This window comes from Sturnira hondurensis, unplaced genomic scaffold (genome assembly GCF_014824575.4).
Source record: "Sturnira hondurensis isolate 20B ecotype Veracruz unplaced genomic scaffold, ASM1482457v3 Scaffold0000780, whole genome shotgun sequence".
Classification (NCBI taxonomy): domain Eukaryota; kingdom Metazoa; phylum Chordata; class Mammalia; order Chiroptera; family Phyllostomidae; genus Sturnira; species Sturnira hondurensis.
In genome coordinates, this window is record NW_028073411.1 from 19,578,175 (window position 1) to 19,598,393 (window position 20,219).

General features: G+C 44.4%; 1 protein-coding gene across 6 annotated transcripts in view; it reads right to left on the bottom strand.

The window, feature by feature from the left end:
* The window catches only part of MARK3 (microtubule affinity regulating kinase 3), a 101,761-nt gene that overhangs the window by 45,523 nt on the left and 36,019 nt on the right, over window positions 1–20,219 (bottom strand). The gene's annotated exons all lie outside the window — the stretch shown is intronic.

Sequence of the window (20,219 nt, forward strand, 5' to 3'; positions counted from 1 at the left end):
TTATCAAATTCAAAGCAAGCAGAGGCTGGGTAAAATGCATGCACAGCAGGGCTTGCTTTCTTGGAATGATGTCACCATGATGTGAAGAAGACAGTCTAGCCTCTTTGAGGATGAAAGCCTGTACACAGAAGAGACCCACTGTCCCAGCTGAGTGCAGCCCGCACCAGCTCGCCACCTGAGTGCTGCCAAACAAGTGAACCCAGGGGAGACTGTGAGAAAGCAGAGCTGCCCGGCCACCACACAGAAGGAGGAGAAACAGTAACTGCTGCTGCGTGAACGCGAACTTTGATTCAAAGGTGGGTCACAGCATTACCGCCCAGACGCAAAATGAGATGGTCTCAGGACACAGTGGAAATTCAGAGGCCATCTCATCCAACCCTCTTGCGAACAGGCGGAAATCAGAAAAAGGGAGGACAAGACCTTCCAAGTACTAGCCCTCCGTGGGCTAGTCTGGTCTCCCACATCCCACACAGTACAGCCTTCTGGAGACAAGGGCTGGGAAGAGCGCTCGCTGGTGGACTAGACAGAAGGAAAGCTGGCAAGACATCACAAGGCACTCACTGTCCTCGCCCTTGCCCACCATTTCTAATCCAGAAGTGTGCCGGCAGCTAACCACTGAGGGTACGGAGAGAGACATGGATGCGGCTGACCTACAAACTGAGCTCAGCACTTAGAATATGGATAACACTGAATGGACTTTCTGTCTGGAACACCGCACCATCTCTCAAGGCAGGAGCGCATTTTCTGGCAACAGAAATACCGCCAGGTACTATTGTGGTCACTCCCCACCTTTAATGTCCTGAAATGAGAAGACAGTCACCCTGACAACCACTCAGGTTTGAGTTTCCCCTTTTCTCCCCTCTGCCAAGCTAACTCAGAAATCCTCAGAAATCCTGACAGGTTGGAAACAACCTGTCAGAGTTGAATGTGTACCTATCACGTGGTTCTCCCCATTACTTCCACAACCGCTGAGTCAGAGGAGCTCCAGGTTGGACACCACACCAACACAGCTCAGGACACCACATGCAGAACAAAGCCAGAGCCATAGCCACCTCTGGTCTCCCTAACACTTCAGCTCAGCCACGGGCCTCCGGCACCCTCCACTCCTCTCAGGCATCAGCACGCACCAAGCTCCTTCCTTCCTGAGAGTCGTTTCTCCTTCTCATCCTTCCAGTCTCAGGCGGATGCTCTGAAAACCACGTCCATGTAGGTCTCCTGTGTTTTATAGCGTCCTTCCCTAGAATGTCGTTCAAGATGTGATGGTACTGTTCCGTGCACCTGTTTACTGTCACCTCGCCATCCACAGGGAGCACATCTGTCTCCTCCAACTGTGGTGCAGCTGAAGCCGAGCCTGGCACACAGCAGGAACTCACATGTCTGACAAACACCAAGAACTGAAGTGTGAGCTGCCCCTCTGGCATGCTAATGGCCACCCTGCTCCTTGCTGACCTGTCACACTTCTGCTGGCAGGAGAGGAGGCCAAGAGAACAGCAATTGTTTTTAAAATTCCCACTAGTAGCACAGCACTGAAACAAAGTAACTAGAACCAAAGAGCTGAAAAAAAATGGACTACTACAGGAGTTCAAGGGACAGGGAGCTCATACGTTAGAGGCACCATGGAGGTATTTAGACTTACGCAGGACCTAAAAAAGGATGTCCACAGTTGAAAGGGGGTTAAGTACACTCTGTTTATGGGGGCAAAGATACGGAGGTGTGACCAGTGAGAACTGTCTAAGAAGGACCAAGTGACCCATCTGGCAGAGCAGCACGTCTCCAAGTGCGGACCCCAGGCCACCTACATCAGGATCACCAGGGTAAACTAAGGGCTCAAACTGCAGGTCTCTGGACCCCACCTGTCACAAGATCTGAAATGGGCTTTGAGAACCTTACTTCTCAGCAAAGTAAGGTGCAGTGGTTTTTAAGTGTGTCCACAGACTCCGTGGCAATCCTCCCCTCATAAGGAAGAACTTAATCTCCCTCTGAGTGTAGGGCACTTAGCGATGTTCTTCTAAGGAACGGAGTAAGGCAGAAACAGTGGGGGAAAGGGAAGGCACTTAGGAGACTGGCCTGGACAATAAAAGGTGTTGTGATCTGAGAGCCTCCTGTTCTCACAGGTCAATGGTTTTTGTCCCGAGGACACTAAGCTCCTAGAGGGACAGGCCTGGATGGCAAGGAGGCCTTGTGTTCCCTGCAGGTGAGCAACTGCAATCTCTCAACAGCAGCCAGGTGAGAGGGCCCATTTGGAAGTGACCCACAGGCCCCAACCAAACCTTCAGATGCCTGCAGCTGTGGCTCTCACCCAAAAGCATCTGAGTCAGAACTGTGCAGCTAAGTCACACTCTCAAACATGACTCAGAGACCGCAAGATAACAAAGTTCTGTCTAAGTTGCTAAGTTTTGGAGTAGTTTGTTAGAGAGTAGATAACACACTACCAACAACACACAAAGTTTGAGAATCCCTGAGTTACAGCAGAAGTCACACCAAGGGACGAGCTGTGAAAACACACAGGAAAGATGCCGGGAGCAGGAGTACGGCCTCCACGGTGCAGGCAGAGAGTGCTGCCGGAGACTCCCTAGCAGGGCAGCGTCCGGATATCACCAAAACAACCAGCAGAATCACGCATCAGGTGGAAATGAATTGAATAAGCTCTACACCAGGGTGTCAAACTCATTTTCATTGGGGACCATATCAGCCTTGCAGTTGCCTTCAAAGGGACAAATGTAATTTCAACTCTTTAACAGTTAAGGAGTGGTTACATTTAAACAGTCCTAAAATTATTCCAGCCTTTTGAAGGCAACTGCGAGGCTGACATGGCCCCTGGTGAAAATGAGTTTGACACCCCTGCTCTACACCAGCTCAGTTAATGGAGGGGGTGGGGAAGGATGGGGGGGGGAGCAAGAAACTAGCCTACTGTGCCCACTGTGGCTGAAGCCCAGAGCCAGATGCTCCACATCTATGATCATGTCTAACTTACATCTCCCAGCTCTGTCAGGTGACTGAGCTCCAGCACCCAGGAAAGGAGGGCTTCGAGTTAAGTAATTTGTCCAAGGGCTCCCCCTAGCTAGGAGCTGCCAGAGCCAGGACTTGGAGTTGTCTGACTCCACTGTCCACATGCATTCCAGGATTCCACTCAGACACCTTCAACATTTACAAGGAAATTAACCAACAGATTACAAGCTTCTAATACAGAAAACTTCAGAGCAACATGTGGCCTGGCACAGAACTTTTAAAAAAGCCAACAATTTGCATATAAGAGATAAAAATCCAAGAGATTTCAGATCAACTGTGAACCTGATGGTTTAGGATAGTTAAATTTGGACAGAAATAATTTATTGAGAAGAAAACATGAAGTTTAAAAGTCCCTACTAGGACTGTAAAAACACTGTTTAAATCTTGTTATTGTAAAAGAACATTTAAGACAGATTCACCTATTTCTACTATCTTAATTCAACTTATTTTTACACCTGCTTTCTGCTTTATCTTAATTCAACTTATTCTACACCTGCTTTCAATCTTCTGTAGATGCTAGCTGTAAAAATTAGTGGAAATGTATGAAGTGACACTCTGCATCCTCCACACATCATCACATCCACTGTCCTCTAGGCACTGGTGCACAGGAGCCGAACCAAACATCTTGTAAGAGAAAGGTTCAGGATCCTGGTGGCCAGAATACCAAGGACACTAACAATATCACACGAGAGTAAACAAGTGTCTCAAGAGCCAGGACTAGGGAAGGACAGGAGCTTTCTCCGGAAAAAGAAAATTTTTCAAAATAATATAAAAATGAGCTGAGCATATGCCCTGCCTGGTGTGGCCCAGTGGATTCAGCACCAGCCTATGAACCAAAGGTTCAGTGCTTGGATTCCCAGTCAGGGCACATGCCTGGGTTGAGGGCCAGGTCCCCAGTAGGGGGCGCATGAGAGGCAACCACACACTGATGTTTCTCTCTTTCTCCCTCCCTTTCCCTCTGTGTAAAAATAAATAAATAAAATATTGAAAAAAAATGAACTGAGCACATAAGAAGACATGGGGAAAGGGTGAAGGAGTTACAGACATAAAAGGGTGACTGATCAATAAATCGCCATGAAGTACGCCCTTCTCCAGACAGAGAGGTATGAGACAGAAGGGACAGGCCAGGATGCAGAGAGCCTGAGGACAGGACAGATGACTACTTATCTGCAGGCAATACCAGAAGGGAGAAAATGACCACCCTCATCTTTAACAGGAAATAGCTGCGTTATAAATTCGAGGTTAACAAACAAAGAGCAGCAGCTTGCATGAAAAGGAGGAGACACACTGGAGAAATATTCAGAGCGGGCAAGGGAGTGCAGGCCAAGTCAACACTGACACCCATGTCTGTGGGGTGGGTGCGGGGCAGGCTGAGCCTGGGCAGCCAGTGAGGGCAGTGACCACACAACTTGTATTTGGTAATTGGGTCTGAAGCTCGGGATGAAATCTGGGCTAGAGACTACCAGTACAGAGGCGCCACGCTCAAGGGGTGGCACAGCCTAAATGTATAAAAGGAAAGACAGACCAAGGGACAAACACTTTAGCGTGAAGAGTCCACAGTGCAGTCAGAACAGGCAGGGAGAGAATGAAGTCCAGCCACTGGAGCCCCGCAGACCAACCTGTGGACTCAGGAATCTGAGCAGCTCTCAGGTCCTGTGCACCTCTGGTTGCTTCCTGAACAGGGAAGGACGCCACACCTGCCTTCCCTCATCATTGTACAGAAATTTGTCCCTTTGTCTCAATCACAACACTGGTCACCACACCTCTGCTGAATGGAAAGCATACAAGACCCTCTCAGACAAACCAGGGACAGAGGCCGGGCAAAGCCCAAGGTTCATGGAGAAAAAAACTGTCAAGAAAATGCATTGGTGTAAAAAGAAAAAACACGTGTCTTTGGTTCTCTACACAAAGAAATATCTCTGGAAGGACTGACAGAAACATGCCACCGACTATCCCAATGGCAGGGACCCGGGTGGCTGGAAGTCAAGGGGTAGGTGAAGACTTCCTTCCTTCCTCCCTTCCTTCCTTCCTTCCTTCCTTCCTTCCTTCCTTCCTTCCTTCCTTCCTTAGTGTCCTTTGAACCTTGAATTACATAATTGTAATACTTATCTCCCTTTCTCAATTGATCTGAATTTTAAGAAAAAGGGTTGAGAATAAACAAAAGTAGGATGTTTTTGGCTAAAAGAGAAATTCCTAACTAAGAAACAGTAGCTAAAAATCAGTATATTTTGGTAACTCAGCAAGAAGTGGGGTTACTATTCCTTCACATCATGTGAGTCAAAGTGAATGACTGGGGGTGAAAGGTGAGCAAATCTCCCAGGGCACAGGTTTCAAACCAAGCGAGTATGGGAACAGAAGAGTAAGGCAGCAGAGTTAAGGCATAATAGAGACTATCCTCACTCTCAGAACCACCTTAACATGAAAATAAAGAACAGAATGGGAAAGCTGACAAATGCTAGGAGAACGCAGTAACTACCAGCATCATTAAAGACCACTTGCTCACAATGAGCTGGAGGCAGTGACTCTGCCCACCCAGGGAGCACTGCCCCCAGACATGTGGAGGGTTAGGGTATGTGCAGATGGGCTGTGATGTGCTGAACTAGAATTTGACTGATGCCACGTAGACTGGCACCGAAGTTCTGCTATTGTAACATTACAGTGATCACCCTTGCACACACATCCCCACAACTGTATTGGCAGAGTAGATGCCCAGAAATCAATTGGGGACAGAGGGACAAGGGATACATGCTTCTAAAACTTGTTACTACTACATTACTCTAAAAATATAATTTATGCTATTGTCAAAATTACGAGACTTTCCGTTTCTCTGCACTTCTGTCAACGCTGTGGACTGTCAGTTCGTACAGACCTGAACCTCCATGAACCCTGGGCTTTGCCCGGCCTCTGTCCCTGGTTTGTCTGAGAGGGTCTTGTATGCTTTCCATTCAGCAGAGGTGTGGTGACCAGTGTGGTGATCGGGACAAAGGAACAAATTTCTGTACAATGATGAGGGAAGGCAGGTATGGCGTCCTTCCCTGTTCAGGAAGCAACCAGAGGTGCACAGGACCTGAGAGCTGTTTACAAACAGATTCCTGAGCCCACAGGCTGGTCGGGTGATGAACACTTTTACTTGAATACTCATTATCTGTCCTATCCACTGCCTAGTGCATCTTCTGGTGATTTTCATTATGTTATATCCTCCTGTTTCTTATTAATTTACAAAACCTTTTTATAAACACTTGATTCTTAAGTGAAAGGGTCGGGGCACTGACCCCCTGCAGAGTCAGAAATCCACATGTAATTCTTGACTCCCCCAAAACTTAGATGTCCCACGGTATCTGTAGAGGACTGGTTCCAGGATGCCCGTGAATATGAAATCCACTATATAAAATGGTGTAGATCAATGTATACGGTGAGCCACTGGCATATGCAGACCCCCAACTGCAGGTGGAAAAGAGTACAGGTATTTATCAAAAAGAAATAATGCATATAAGTGGACCCACACAGTTCAAACCTGTGTTATTCAGGGGTCAACTGCAGGAGAAAACAAGACCCTCGACTGCCATGGCTGACAATGTTGGGGAATAACCCAAAGCCACTAGGCCCCCCTTTCTTTGCTGCCTTTGCAGGAGCTATGCTTTCAACTTCACTATTTCATCTACTGTTCACATATACATTTCTAAAAAGCTTGAATATACTGCTCTGGCTGGTGTGGCTCAGCCTGTGAACCAAAGGGTCGCCAGTTAGAATGCTGGTCATAGCATATTCCTGGGTTGCAGCCCAGGTCCCCAGTAGGGGGCACACAAGAGGCAACCACACAGTGATGTTTCTCTTCCTCTCTTCCCCTCTCTCTAAATATAAATAAAATTTTTAAAAAATTAAAGAAGAAGTCAGACTATTTGTCTCTCTCCTACCCTCAATCCTTGTTCACAAGGGCAAGCACTTTCAGAACTGGTATTTGCTGCCTTACTTCTAAACAGCACGTTTGTGAGGCTCTTCAATGACTTTTTAACCCTGTACCTGGGCTATTTATTTTGTTAACATGGGCAGTTACGATTTGGCTTTCACATCCTGTCCTCTAGTCTACATCCCTTATTTCCTTCCTCCTAATAAGTTATCGTGATGTTTGTCTAAATTACTCATTTACACTATATAAATATTATTTATAACCACGTTAGAAATGTATTTCCATTCATTTTATTTATCTTTAAATGGTTTTTGCTCCAGCCAGGTAGCTCAGTTGGTTAGAGCGTCTTCCCAATACGCCAAGGTTGCGGGTTTGATCCCTGGTCAGGGTACATACAAGAATCAACCAGTGAATGCATTAATAAGTAGAACAACAAATCAGTGTTTTCCTCTGTCTCTCTCCTAACCCCCTTTGTCTCTCTCTAAAATCAATAAATTATAAATATTTTAAACCACATTTAGCCCTGGCTGGTATAGCTCAGTGGATTGAGTGCCAGCCTCCGAAACATCCATGTTTCTCTTTCTCTCTTCCTCTCTAAGAATAATTAAATCTTTAAAAAATTTAAACGTTCTGGAGACTTCCGCCAAGATGGAGGCGTAGGTGGAAACACCACGCCTTCTCCCACAACCAAGTCTGAATACAACAAAGGCTTGGAGAACAAAGACGCAGCCAAAGAACAGAAAGTTGAACTATACGGAAGTCCAACAACAACGAACCGCTCAACCAGGATGGTAAGAGAGGCGGAGCCAGCATCGGAGCAGGGTTGGGCAGGAAAGATCCCCCGACTCCAGGCGACCAGGCATCCGGGGTAGCGTTGAGCGGACCCAGTGAGGGCTCCAGACGGTGAGAGTGAGAAGTGAGACGGACCGCGCAGCCCCCAGCAACGAACCCAGCAGTGGCTGACCACGGTCGCACATTCGTGAGCAGCGGGACAAATCATGAGGCCCATTCTCACGCAGAGGGACAAATTGCCCTCGGTGGCGGCGGTAGGAAGCAAAGGGTGCCCGCCATTGCCCTCCTTTGGCCCCGCCCCCACATACAGCGTCACAACCCAGCAACTGAGTTGCCCTGCCCCTGTGAACACCTAGGGCTCTGCTCCTTATACGTAACAGGCACGAACAGTACAAAATATGGCTCAAGAAGAACTCAAAGCCCCAGAGCTGATAACTCTAAGTGACCAGGAAATAGCGAACCTCTCAGATGCACAATTCAAGACACTGGTAATCAGGATGTTCACAGAACTGGTTGATTTTAGCCACAAATTAGAGGAACATATGAAGGCTAAACTAATTGAAATGAAGGGAAATACACAGGAAACCAATAGTGATGGAAAGGAAACAGGGACTCAAATCAAGGGGGTGGACCAGAAGGAAGGAAGAAATGCCCAAACAGGAAAAAGTGAAGTTACAAGAATTCAAAAAAATGAGGAGAGGGACTTCCGCCAAGATGGAGGCATAGGTGGAAACACTGTGCCTTCTCCCACAACCAAGTTTGAATAAAACAAAGGTTTGGAGAAACAAAGACACAACCAAAGGACAGAAAATTGAATTATACGGAAGTCCGACTACATCTAACCGTTCAACGGGGACGGTAAGAGGGGCGGAGCCAGCAGCGAGCAGGGTCGGGCAGGACAGGGCCCCCGACCCAGGCGCGCAGGCAGACGGGAACCAGTTGGGGTGCGGAGCAGACCGCGGGCGCATATTCGCGCACAGTGAGACAGACCACGCAGGCCCCAGGGGGCGAGGGCTGACGGCGGTGGCACACTCGCGTGCAGTGGGACGAAACGCGTGGGCCCGGTGACGGCAGCAACTGCGGCACCGGTGAGGGCCGTGGCGGCAGGCGGCGGACAGGACGCCATAGTCCCTCTTTGACCCCGCCCCCACATACAGCGTCACAACCCAGCGACTTAGTTGCCCTGCAATACCAGTGAGAGCCATTGTCCCTCTTTGACCCCGCCCCCACATACAACGTCACAACCCAGCGACTTAGTTGCCCTGTTCTAGTGAACACTTTAGGGCTCTGATCCTGCTATGGAACAGGCACGAACAACCCGAAAGATGGCGCAAGAAGAACTCAAAGTCCCAGAGCCAATAACTCTAAGCGACCAAGAAATTGCCAGCCTCTCAGAAGCACAATTCAGGACACTATTTATCAGGATGCTCACAGAACTGGTAGATTATAGTCACAAATTAGAGGAACAAAGTCACAAATTAGAGGAACATATGAAGGCTAAACTAATTGAAATGAAGGGAGATGCACAGGAAACCAATAGTGATGGAAAGGAAACTGGGACTCAAATCAATGGAATGGACCAGAAGGAAGAACAAAACATCCCACCAGAAAGGAATGAAGAAATGAGAATTCAAAAAAATGAGGAGAGGCTTAGGAACCTCCAGGACATCTTTAAACGTTCCAACATCCGAATTATAGGGGTACCAGAAGGGGGAAAGAAACAGCCACGAGTGGAAAACTTATTTGAACAAATAATAAAGGAGAACTTCCCCAGTCTGGCAAAGGAAATAGACTTCCAGGAAATCCAGGAAGCTCAGAGAGTGCCAAAGAAGTTGGACCCAAGAAGGAACACACCAAGGCACATCATAATTACATTAGCCAAGACCAAAATGAAGGAGAGAATCCTAGAAGCATCAAGGGATAAGGGGACAGTCACTTACAAAGGAGTACCCATCAGACTGTCAGCGGATTTCTCAAAAGAGACCTTACAGGCAAGAAGGGGCTGGAAAGAAGTATTCCAAGTCATGAAATCCAAAGACCTACAGCCAAGATTGCTTTATCCAGCAAAGCTTTCATTTAGAATGGAAGGACAGATAAAGTGCTTCTCAGATAAGGTCAAGTTCAAGGAGTTCATCATTACCCAAGCCCTTATTATATGAAATGCTAAAGGGACTTATATAAGAAAAAGAAGATGAAAAATATTAACAGTGAAAGGACAGCAAACACACAACTATTAACAACCACACCTAAAACAAAAGCAAACCAAGAGGACAGCTAGATCAGGAGTGGAACCATAGAAATGAAGAACACATGGAGGGTTAGCAACAGGGGAGTAGGAGGAGGAGAAGCGGGGAGAAGATACAGAAAATAAGTAGCATAGACGGTAGGTAAAAAATAGATAGGGGAGGACAAGAATATTAGGGGAAATATAGAATCTAAAGAACTTGAGACACGTGGACATAAACCAAAGGGGGAAGGAGAGAGGGCTGTGCAGGGTGGGGGGAATGAAGGGGGAAATAGAACAACTGTAATGGTATAATCAATAAAATATATTTAAAAATTTTTAAAAATTTTAAATGTTCTTTTATTTCCTTGGAGATAGTACCTGGCTCAGTTATTTTGTTAAACTTTCTATGTACCTGTCACTTTACTAATTTACCCTTAAAATTTCTGACAGAAGTGTAAATCTCCTCTCAAATACTTTCAAATAATTAACTTTTTCCCCCTTGTATCAAGTGACACTCATTTTCTGGCAGTCTCAGTTCTGTCCTCAAGGACCACTGTCTTAGATTTTCTCTCCTGGATTCTCTGCTTATCTCTTTCTTAATATTCTCTCGAGTTGGTAAAATGTAACCCACCGACAGCTCTGGAGGAAGGAGCTGTTGCCTAACTCAGAATGTTCTGATTTCATCTTCACAACTGATTGGCAACTTGCTGGGTACAGAATTCTAGGTGAACACTGCTTCCTCTCAGAAAATCCACCCCCAGCTTTAATGAGATATAACTGACATATAATATTATGTAAGCTCCATATTTAGAATGTGGTAATTTGATACACATATATTTTGTCAAATCTACCACAATAAGGTTAGTTAACACATCCTTCACCTTACAAATTACCATTTTGTTGTTACTGTTATAGTGAGAACATTTAAAATCTACTCTCATAGCAGCCTTCAAGCATACAATACAGTATTGTTAACTACCACCACCCATGCTGTTCCTTAGCTCCCAGAACTCACCCATCTTCTGTCTGTAACCTTTAACCACCATCTGTCTATCTTCCCCATCCCCAATCCACCTGGCAACCACCTGTTTTTATGAGTACAGTTCATTAAGATTCTACATACATAAATGATATGTAGTATTGTCTTTCTTTGACTTAACTTAGAATAATGCCCTCGAGTCCATCCATGTTGTGGCAAATAGCAGGATTCCCCTTTTTATGGCCGAATAATATTCCAGTGGGGGAGCATGTTTTTTCCAAGGTAGATATTATTTAGTCCCCTTTGATGGTTTTCTTTCTTTCTTTCTTTCTTTCTTTCTTTCTTTCTTTCTTTCTTTCTTTCTTTCTTTCTTTCTTTTTTACTGAATTTATTGGAGTGACATTGGTTGATAAAATGACATTGGTTGATAAAATGACATAGGTTTCAGGTATACAATTCTATAACAGATCATCTGTATATTGTATTGTGTGTTCAACACCCAAAGTCAAGTCTCCTTCCATCACCACTTATGCCCCCTTTACCCTCTTCTACCTCCCCCCACCCAAACATTTTTTTATTTCTGCAAATGGATCCATGGCATGCTCTAAGTTTAACCAATTTAAAATATGTGGCTCTTTAGTAACTCGTTAAAAGAGCACAATGAATAACTGGTACAATTAAAAATAAAGTGTAATATTATCAATTCTCAACATCAAGCTCATTAATTCCTGCCAAAAAGAAAAGAAGTCTGACAATAAATTTAAAAGTTTCCCATAAGGTGGCAGCAACACGGAATCAGGATTTTATTTCATTTCTATTACTGCTTTTGAAATTTCACAATAAAGAAATAGACATCCATTTTTATTCTCTATACGTCAAACATATAGAATCGAGAAGGGCCGCATTTGCTTTCACTTCCCAGAGTCCATTCCTGTCAGCTGACCAGAGCCATCATGTGCAAGTGAGTGCAGAGGCTGGACTGTCAGCAGCAGCCAGGACCCCCCTAACCGACCACTTTGGTTAATGGCCTGGACTGTTAGCCTGCTGCAAGTCAACAGGAAAAGGGGGAGGTATCAGGACAGGAAAAGAACCAAGTTGTTCAATGAAAATGATTTGTGCCTGATGGAGAAGGGGAAGGAAAGCAATGGAAACCCTGGGCATGGAGTTATTCCCAGGAGAGCTGGAGAGAACAGGAAACAGTCGGCAGTGATAGCAGTCTGAGACTTAGGACACTGGGGAGGTTAGCTTCAGGAAGGGAAAAGAAATGATAAACTTTGAGGGGAACCAAAGAAAGTCTAGGAGCCATTCTCCCCTGGGCTGCACACTGGGGATCTCTCAGCCTCACCCTAGAGCCGTCAAACCAGGACCTCTGGGGGTTGTGTGGTGGGCATTTTGAAGAAACCATGTTTTTTTGTTTTTGTTTTTTTAAACTCCACAGATAATTCTAATGCACAGCAAGGGTAGAAAATGACTGGTTTAAGGAGGCCGAAGCAAAAAGTGCCCCAAATAACCCAGGGTGGTGGCAGTAATTTCATCCTAGACCACATGAAAAGCATGAGCTGGTCCTCTCTGCCCTCAAATTACATAGTTTCCTAATCTGCCCCATGACTAAAATTCCCTGAGATGCCAAAAAAGCCACCACCATTACAGAGCTCTAAGCATTAACAGTGGCTCCAAAACAAACACCAGCTTAAAAAAGAAAAAAGACGGAGTAGAACTTCTTTATAAAAAAACTGATAAAAGGAATCTAGAGTCAATCATACTTCAGTAAGCATTCAGCTATCTACTGCATATTTACCATAGACATCAATTTGATGTCTTCTTTTAAAACACAGGGATTTCCCTTTCTCTCTTACTAGAAGTATGAACTTCAGAATGACACTTGAACCTCACTTAAAAAAATGCCTTACTATTGGGCCAGCAGGATCAACTAAAGGATGGATTCTCCACCAAAGAGCCTTGTTTGATATTGTAAGTAGATGAATTCATCCTCATCCAATTTTTGTAGCACTGAACTAGAAGTGATAGCTCATACAAAGATTCATTATTCAAAAACACCCCAACGGCCCAGGCTGGTGTGGCTCAGTGGATTGAGCATGGGCTTCAAACCAGAGGGTCGCCGGTCTGATTCCCAGTCAGGGCACGTGCCTGGGTTGTGGGCCAGGACCCAGTATGGGGAGCCTGAGGAGCAACCACACATCGATAGTTCTTTCCTCCTCTTTCTCCTTCTCTTCCCCTCTCTCTAGAAATAAATAAAGAAAATCTTAAGTAGGCCTGTGTTGACTGCAATCCCTGTGGCTGGCCCAAGAGGCTGAGTATTTAATAGGGAGATGGCACCAAGAAGACCCAAAATAAACTGGCTATATTTGGAGTAGTAGATTTAAACTCTATAGCTCCATATGGCAGAATAGAGAACAGTGTTGCTGAAGTTTCTAGAAGATGGAGGCTGGAGCAAATGAAAAGGAAAAACCTGAGAATTAGAGCATCTGACACTGGAACAAGATGGCAGAGCAAGGAGCAGCATTCACACCTACACGTGTTCAGAGCTGGCTAACGAACCAGTTATCCTAAATGTGCATTTCTTAAAATCAATTATTTCGCCCTGGCTGGTGTAGCTCAATGGACGGAGATCGGGTCAGCAAATCAAAAGGTCACCGGTTTGATTCCCAGTCAGGGAACATGCCTGGGTTGTGGGCCACATTGTCCCCAGTAAGGGGCACGCAAGAGGCAACCACACATTGATGTTTCTTTCCCTCCTTCTCTTTCCCTTCTCTCTAAAAGAAAAATAAATTTAAAAAAAATCAATTATTTCACTACATGTTATAAATTTCTTGTTTTTAATTAAGTGGTTCCAGTATGAGAAAGATATTATGATACAAATGGTGGTGTCACAGTATGGTGACAATTAAGTTTCTGCCAGTGAGTAGACTAACAAAATCTTAGTAATAAGGACCCTGGGGAAGGTTAGGGAATCCCTGAAAAGTTCATTACAGAGACAACTGTTCCTTAAAAGGGCTGTGGCTTTCAACGCTCCTGGTCGGGCAGAGACAAAACCTCTAGCTCATATTTGTCCAGCACATATTCGTCCAGCACATGGCCCTGCACTATCCGCATACACCCACAGGCTACATGTGCACCGACACCGAGAACCCCCACATCAACACTGCAGTAAGAGCTACAAAGGTCTTCCCATTCTTTGTCCCTTGGTGAAACACATTCATATCCTTCAAGGAAGAGGTAAAATTTACAGCAACCACATGTGCTCACTGAGAGTGCACCGCCCTAGGCATCTCTTCCTCTGGCTGTCAATTTGGATAGCCTTTACTATCCTTTGTGATAAATCAGTAATCAAGTGAGTATATAGGTTTTCTTGAGTCCTGTGAGCCAAGAAGAGGATCATTAGAACCCACACTTTGTAGCTGGTCAGTCAGAAGCACAGACATGTGAAGGGGAAGGCAGTGTTGTGGGACTGAAGCCCTTACCTGTGGAATCTAATTCCACTCCAGGTAAACCGTGTCAGAATTCAGTTGAATTTTCAGACACCCTGCTGGAGTCAGAAAATTGCTTGTTAGTGTGGGGAAGCCTCCACACACGTGCTGGCACTGGGTCTTGTCTGGGAACCCTTTTCAGATGTCCATTCCATAGCAAGAACTTCATTTGGCTCAATGTTGTATCCACAGTGCTTAGGACAGTGTCTGGCATACAGCAGGTGTTTAATAAAAAGTGTTTGCTAAATGAATGAGTGAATAAACCATCGAACCTGCATAAAAACATGACTTATGCAATTTTTGGAAGAAATGGTGGGATACAAGGTCTGCTTTTGTCAAGGACTTGAAATAGTCCTGCAAGCTTGAAACTATTAGACACTTTCTCTGTAGCTACTAGAAAGGAAAGCCTCAGGCTTGTTCCTATCCAAGTTTTCATAAATCCTGGATAAGGAAAACTTACCTAATCAGAGTAAGTGGCACAACGGGATGCAGACAGCCTATATTTCAGAGGCACAGATCCATACCTGGATCTGTGCGAAAGGGTGGACTACACCCCCTTCTCAGTCTGTCTCCTCAGTGGAAAACCAACATGGCAGTAAGATTCGGGCAACAGAGCCTGAAAAGAGACCTATCAGAGCAGCTACCTGGAGAAGCTTACCGCCTGCATGTGATAGCATGCATGGGAGGCGCAGGCTGGCACTAAGGACAGTGAAGCCCTACACGCTAATAGACACGGCTCAGCACCAGCGCTCTGCCCTCCGGTTGTGGCGAACACGTGTCACTGAGAACTCAGCAATGCCTGAGTTACTGCTAACCACAGCCACTGAAGAATGACTGCCCAAGCACCATCACTTACTAGTTAGGTGACTTTGCGCAGGTGAGTTTATGTCCTTAGCATCTATTTCCTGAATAATAGAACTTTACAACCCCGTGAGACTGAAAACATTAAATGACTACTAAGAATAAATTTTGTTCCCCCCAAATTCCCATGCGGAAGCCCGAACCCAGAAGGAAAGATTGGAATTGACTAGGTTTCGATGAGGTCATGAGGGCGGGTCTTCATGATGGGCTCCGAGCCATGCAGCCCAGCCCCAGCCCCAGCCCCAGCCCCAGCGGGGGCAGCAGCCGAAGGAGAGCTCTCACCAGAACTGACTGCTGGGCCCTGACCCGGGACTGCTCAGCCTTTGCAACTATGAGAAACAAACACCTGTGGCTTCAGCCAGCCAATCTGTGGCAGTTTGTTACAGCAGCTTGAAAAACTAATATAATGAGTCAGTTTGGGTAACACACTTGAAACCATGCTCAGCATGTAATAAATGCTAGAATAGTACCTGTTATCAGAAGTAGTCTAAAATGGAGACAACTGTACTTGAACAACAATAAAAAGAAAAGTAGTCTATAGCACTTCAGTCCTACAAAAGAAACCTAGTCAGAACCTACCATTCAGTCCCTAAGCTCTACTTATTTCCTGTGAGGGAAAAATTGTAAACAAAAACATCCCCACCCCGCAAAAACAAGCAAACAAAAACCTAATTTTCCACAGGATGCACAATAATAGCAAATACCCCGACCTTGCCATGTGCCAGATACTATTCTCAGCTCTTCCAAGGCGCTTTGAATGTTAATTTATTTCATTCTCTCAACAGCCCTTAGAAGGTAGTTATTATTCTCACCTTACAAATAAAAAAACTAAGACCCTGCTCTGGCTGGTGTGGCTCAGTGGATTGAATGCCAGCCTGTGAACCAAAGGATCTCTGGTTTGATTCCCAGCCAGAGCACATGCCTAGGTTACAGGTCAGGTCCCCAGTAAGGAGCACATGAGAGGCAACCACACGTTGATGTTTTTCTCCCTCTCTTTCTCCCACCCTTCCCCGCCCTAAAAATAAATAAACAAACAAACAACAAATCAAAAAACAACTAAGACCTGTGGAGGTTACGTGCCTTGCCACAGCAAGGAGGGGCCGAAGCCTGGCTCTGAATCCATGCAGCCTGGCTTTACCATGTACCTACACTACTTATACTTCCTCTCTTTACATTAAAGGTCTACTACTCCAAGACTGAAGAGAATGTTAATGACTATAAGTCAGGCTACACTTAGTGTACTGGCATATCTTACTAAAGTCCAGTATTTTTTAAAAGGTAATCCACATTTTTATTTTATTTTTTTTATTTTTTTTTAATTTTTAGATTTTTTATTTATTTATCTTTAGAGGGGAAGGAGAAAGGGAGAGAAACATCAATGTATGGTTGCCTTTTGTGAGTCTCCTGCTGGGAGTTGGCCTGCAGGGAACCAACCTGCAACCCAGGCATGTGCCCTGACAGGGAATCGAACCACGATCCTCTGGTTCGCAGGCTCGTGCTCAATCCACTGAGCTACGCCAGCCAGGGCCTCCACATTTTTAAAAAAATGAACTACGGCTTACTTCTTAATGACAAACCCAGATTTAATAAAACAAGACCCAGCAAGATTACCTGGGTCTCTTTAGCTTTGAGCTAAAGGTAAAAATGACTTAAAAAAACCAGGAAGGCCCTGGCTGGCTCAGTGGATTGAGCACGGGCCTGCAAACCACACGATCACGGTTCGATTCCCAGTCAGGGCACATGCCTGGGTTGCAGGCCGGTTCCCGGTTCCCCGTTCCTGGTAGAGAACGAATGAGAGGCAACCATACATTGATATTTCTTTCTTTCTTTCTTTCTTTCTTTCTTTCTTTCTTTCTTTCTTTCTTTCTTTCTTTCTTTCTTTCTTTCTTTCTTTCTTTCTCTCTCTCTCTTCCCTTCCCTTCTCCTCTAAGATAAATAAATAAAGACACTGATGAACAAAAAACTTCCAATGAAGAAAAATACAGAGTCTAGCAGAAGTAACACCTGACAATAGTGCATTAGAAGTAACAAATGACAACAGTGCATTACAAATGTGTTTTTTTCTAATGTGTTTGCTTCAGTGTGGTTGGTAGGGCAATAATATGGGTGTACTAATTGACAGTTTTAATTTGAACATTTCATCTAAAATGTGATATGGTATGCTTGAGTGTGATATTGTTATGTTACAGAATTACATGCTTATGACTTTATAATAAAAGATTTTATACTAAAAAGGGGGTATTACTTGTACCAGACCCTGTATAATTCTTACTAGAATCTCATATTATTAAATCAATGTGTGAGCCTAAGTATCGTCGACACTTTGCCATGGACATGATTTTAACACCTGTGTTCAAACACTGTCTGAATAAGCCAGTCCGTATTTTGGGGTAGTCACCGTACAAAAAATTATATATTGTTGATGTCAGAATGTTCTTGAAAGTGACTGTTGGGCTTTTAAAGCAGTGTTCCAAGCTCCAGGGCTTAACATTACAATACAAAGAGAGCATGTTCCATGGGAGGCACAGGCTGGCATTAATGATGGTGAATTCCTGCGTGGTGAATCCCTGGCTGGCGTGGCTCAGTGGACTGAGTGACAGCCTGGGAGCCGAAAGGTCACACTGGTTTAATTCCTGGGACAAATGCCTGGTTTGTGGGCCAGGTCCCCAGTTAAAGGTATGAGAGAGGCAACCACACATGGGTGTTTCTTTCCCTCTCTTTCTCCCTCCCTTCTCCCATCTCTAAAAATAAATAAATAAAATCTTTTAGTAAAATGCTTCTAATCTGTAAGAAAAGAATACAAACTTATACACATAATTCTTTTCATTTTTTAAAATATTTTTTAAAAGATTTTACTCATTTATCTTTAGAGGTGAAGGGAAGGAGAAAGGGAGAGCAATATCAATGTATGATTGCCTCTCATGTGTCCCCCGCTGGGAACTGGCCTACACAACCCAGGCATGTGGCCTGACTGGGAATCAAACCGCGATCTCTTAGTTCATAGGCCCACGCTAAATCCACTGAGCTATGCCAGCCAGGGCAAACTCATACACATAATTTATAACAATACCCTACAAAGTGAGACATTACACTTATTAAGTTGTTTCACTTGGACAGACCTGGCTTTACAGGAAGTCTCTGTGGCTGGCTCATACTGGAACTACTTGACAGACAACCTCAAAGTCTCATCTATCATATTATGTGCCAAAATTAATGCTGATACAAATCTGCATAATCATACTATCAGGTTAACAGACAACCTATCATGCACTAAACTGATAATAATATGACAAACAGTAATTTTTAATAATAATAAAATAGAACAGCAATGAAAATCTAAGGCTAGCCCTACTGTAGCTCAGTTGGTTAGATCATCATCCTGATACACCAAGGTTGTGGGTTCAGGGCCCAGTCAGAGCAACCAATAAATGCATAACTAAGTGAGTCAAGTCAATGTCTGTCTGTCTTTCTCAAATCAATTTAAAAAAACAAACCAACAAAAAACTTGGCCAAAAATAATGAAAAGAAAAGCAAGCAAGGAACAAGGAAAAATGACAACCAGCTCAAGAAAATATTATGATAAAATTCTTCCTAGAAAACTGCTGGGACTGCCTGCAAGGACACTTCAACAGCGGAGGATTTGTAGTATCATTTGAACACTGACCTCAAATCCTCAGTAAACTTCTTTATATGCTAACTTCAGTTCTGAATACTAAATGTTAGTAATCTCTACTTACTCATTGGTACCGAGTCCTCAGCTCTATAAAGAAATAAGTTTAGCCCTGGCTGGTGCAGCTCAGTGGACTGAGCGCCGGGCTGCAAAGGAAGAGGTTGCCTGTTTGACTCTTAGTCAGGGCACCTGCCTGGGTTGTAGGCCAGTTGCCCAGCATGGGGCACACAAAAGGCAACCACACAGTGATGTTTCTCCCTCCCTTCCAAATAAATAAAATCTTTTAAAGATCATTAATCATTTGTAGATGCACCAGAGAAATACCTACGCTCAGGCCTTACCTGAGCAATTAAATTTCCCTTGTAGGCCAGTCACCAGGGATTTGAGAAGACCCAGCTGATTCTCACGTACAGGGGGTTTAAGAACTCCCGAGTCACATTAGGTGATACAAATGACAGTAGTGCATTACAAATGTGTTTTTTCAACTACCAGTCAGTTTTCCATTTGTATGAATTAACCAGTACTCCTTAATTCAACCTAGTGCAACAATTTATGAAGCCAAAATAAACTTGGCTTCATAAAGATCCTTAAAGATAGCTATATGGTATACAATGCCAAGACTAATTACATGAAAATACATTGTTCTGTCTTTTTAAAAAAAGACTTTATTTATTTATTTTTAGAAAGAGGAAGGGAAGGAGAAAGAGAGGGAGAGAAACATGTGCGAGATTGATTGGCTGCCTCTCACACACTGCCAACTGGGAACCTGGCCTGCAACCCAGGCATGTGCCCTGACCGGGTATCAAACCTGCAACCTTCCAGTTCAAAGACTGGCACTTGATCCACTGAGCCACACTAGCCAGGTTGTTCTGTTTTATTTTTTAAAACTTTATTCTAATCATTACTTAGAACATTCCATTTAAAAGCACAGCCTTCTGTTTGCTATTAAGAGTATTAAGAGCATTAAAAAGCATTATTTTCTCTCTCTTTGTTTAGATTTTATTTATTTATCTTTATAGGGGAAGGGAAGGAGAGAGAGAGAGAAATATCAATGTATGGTTGCCTCTCATGAGTCCCCTGCTGGGAACCAGCCTGCAACCCAGGCATGTGCCCTGACTGGGAATCGAACCATGGTTGTTTGGTTCCCAGGCCCGCGTTCAATCCACTGAGCTACACCAGCCAGGGCTAAAAAGCATTATTTTCAACTGAACAAAAAAAATCCAACAACACTACAGCACTACACTTATATAATACTACAGTTAAGTTGCATGCTTTTGAGGAATATA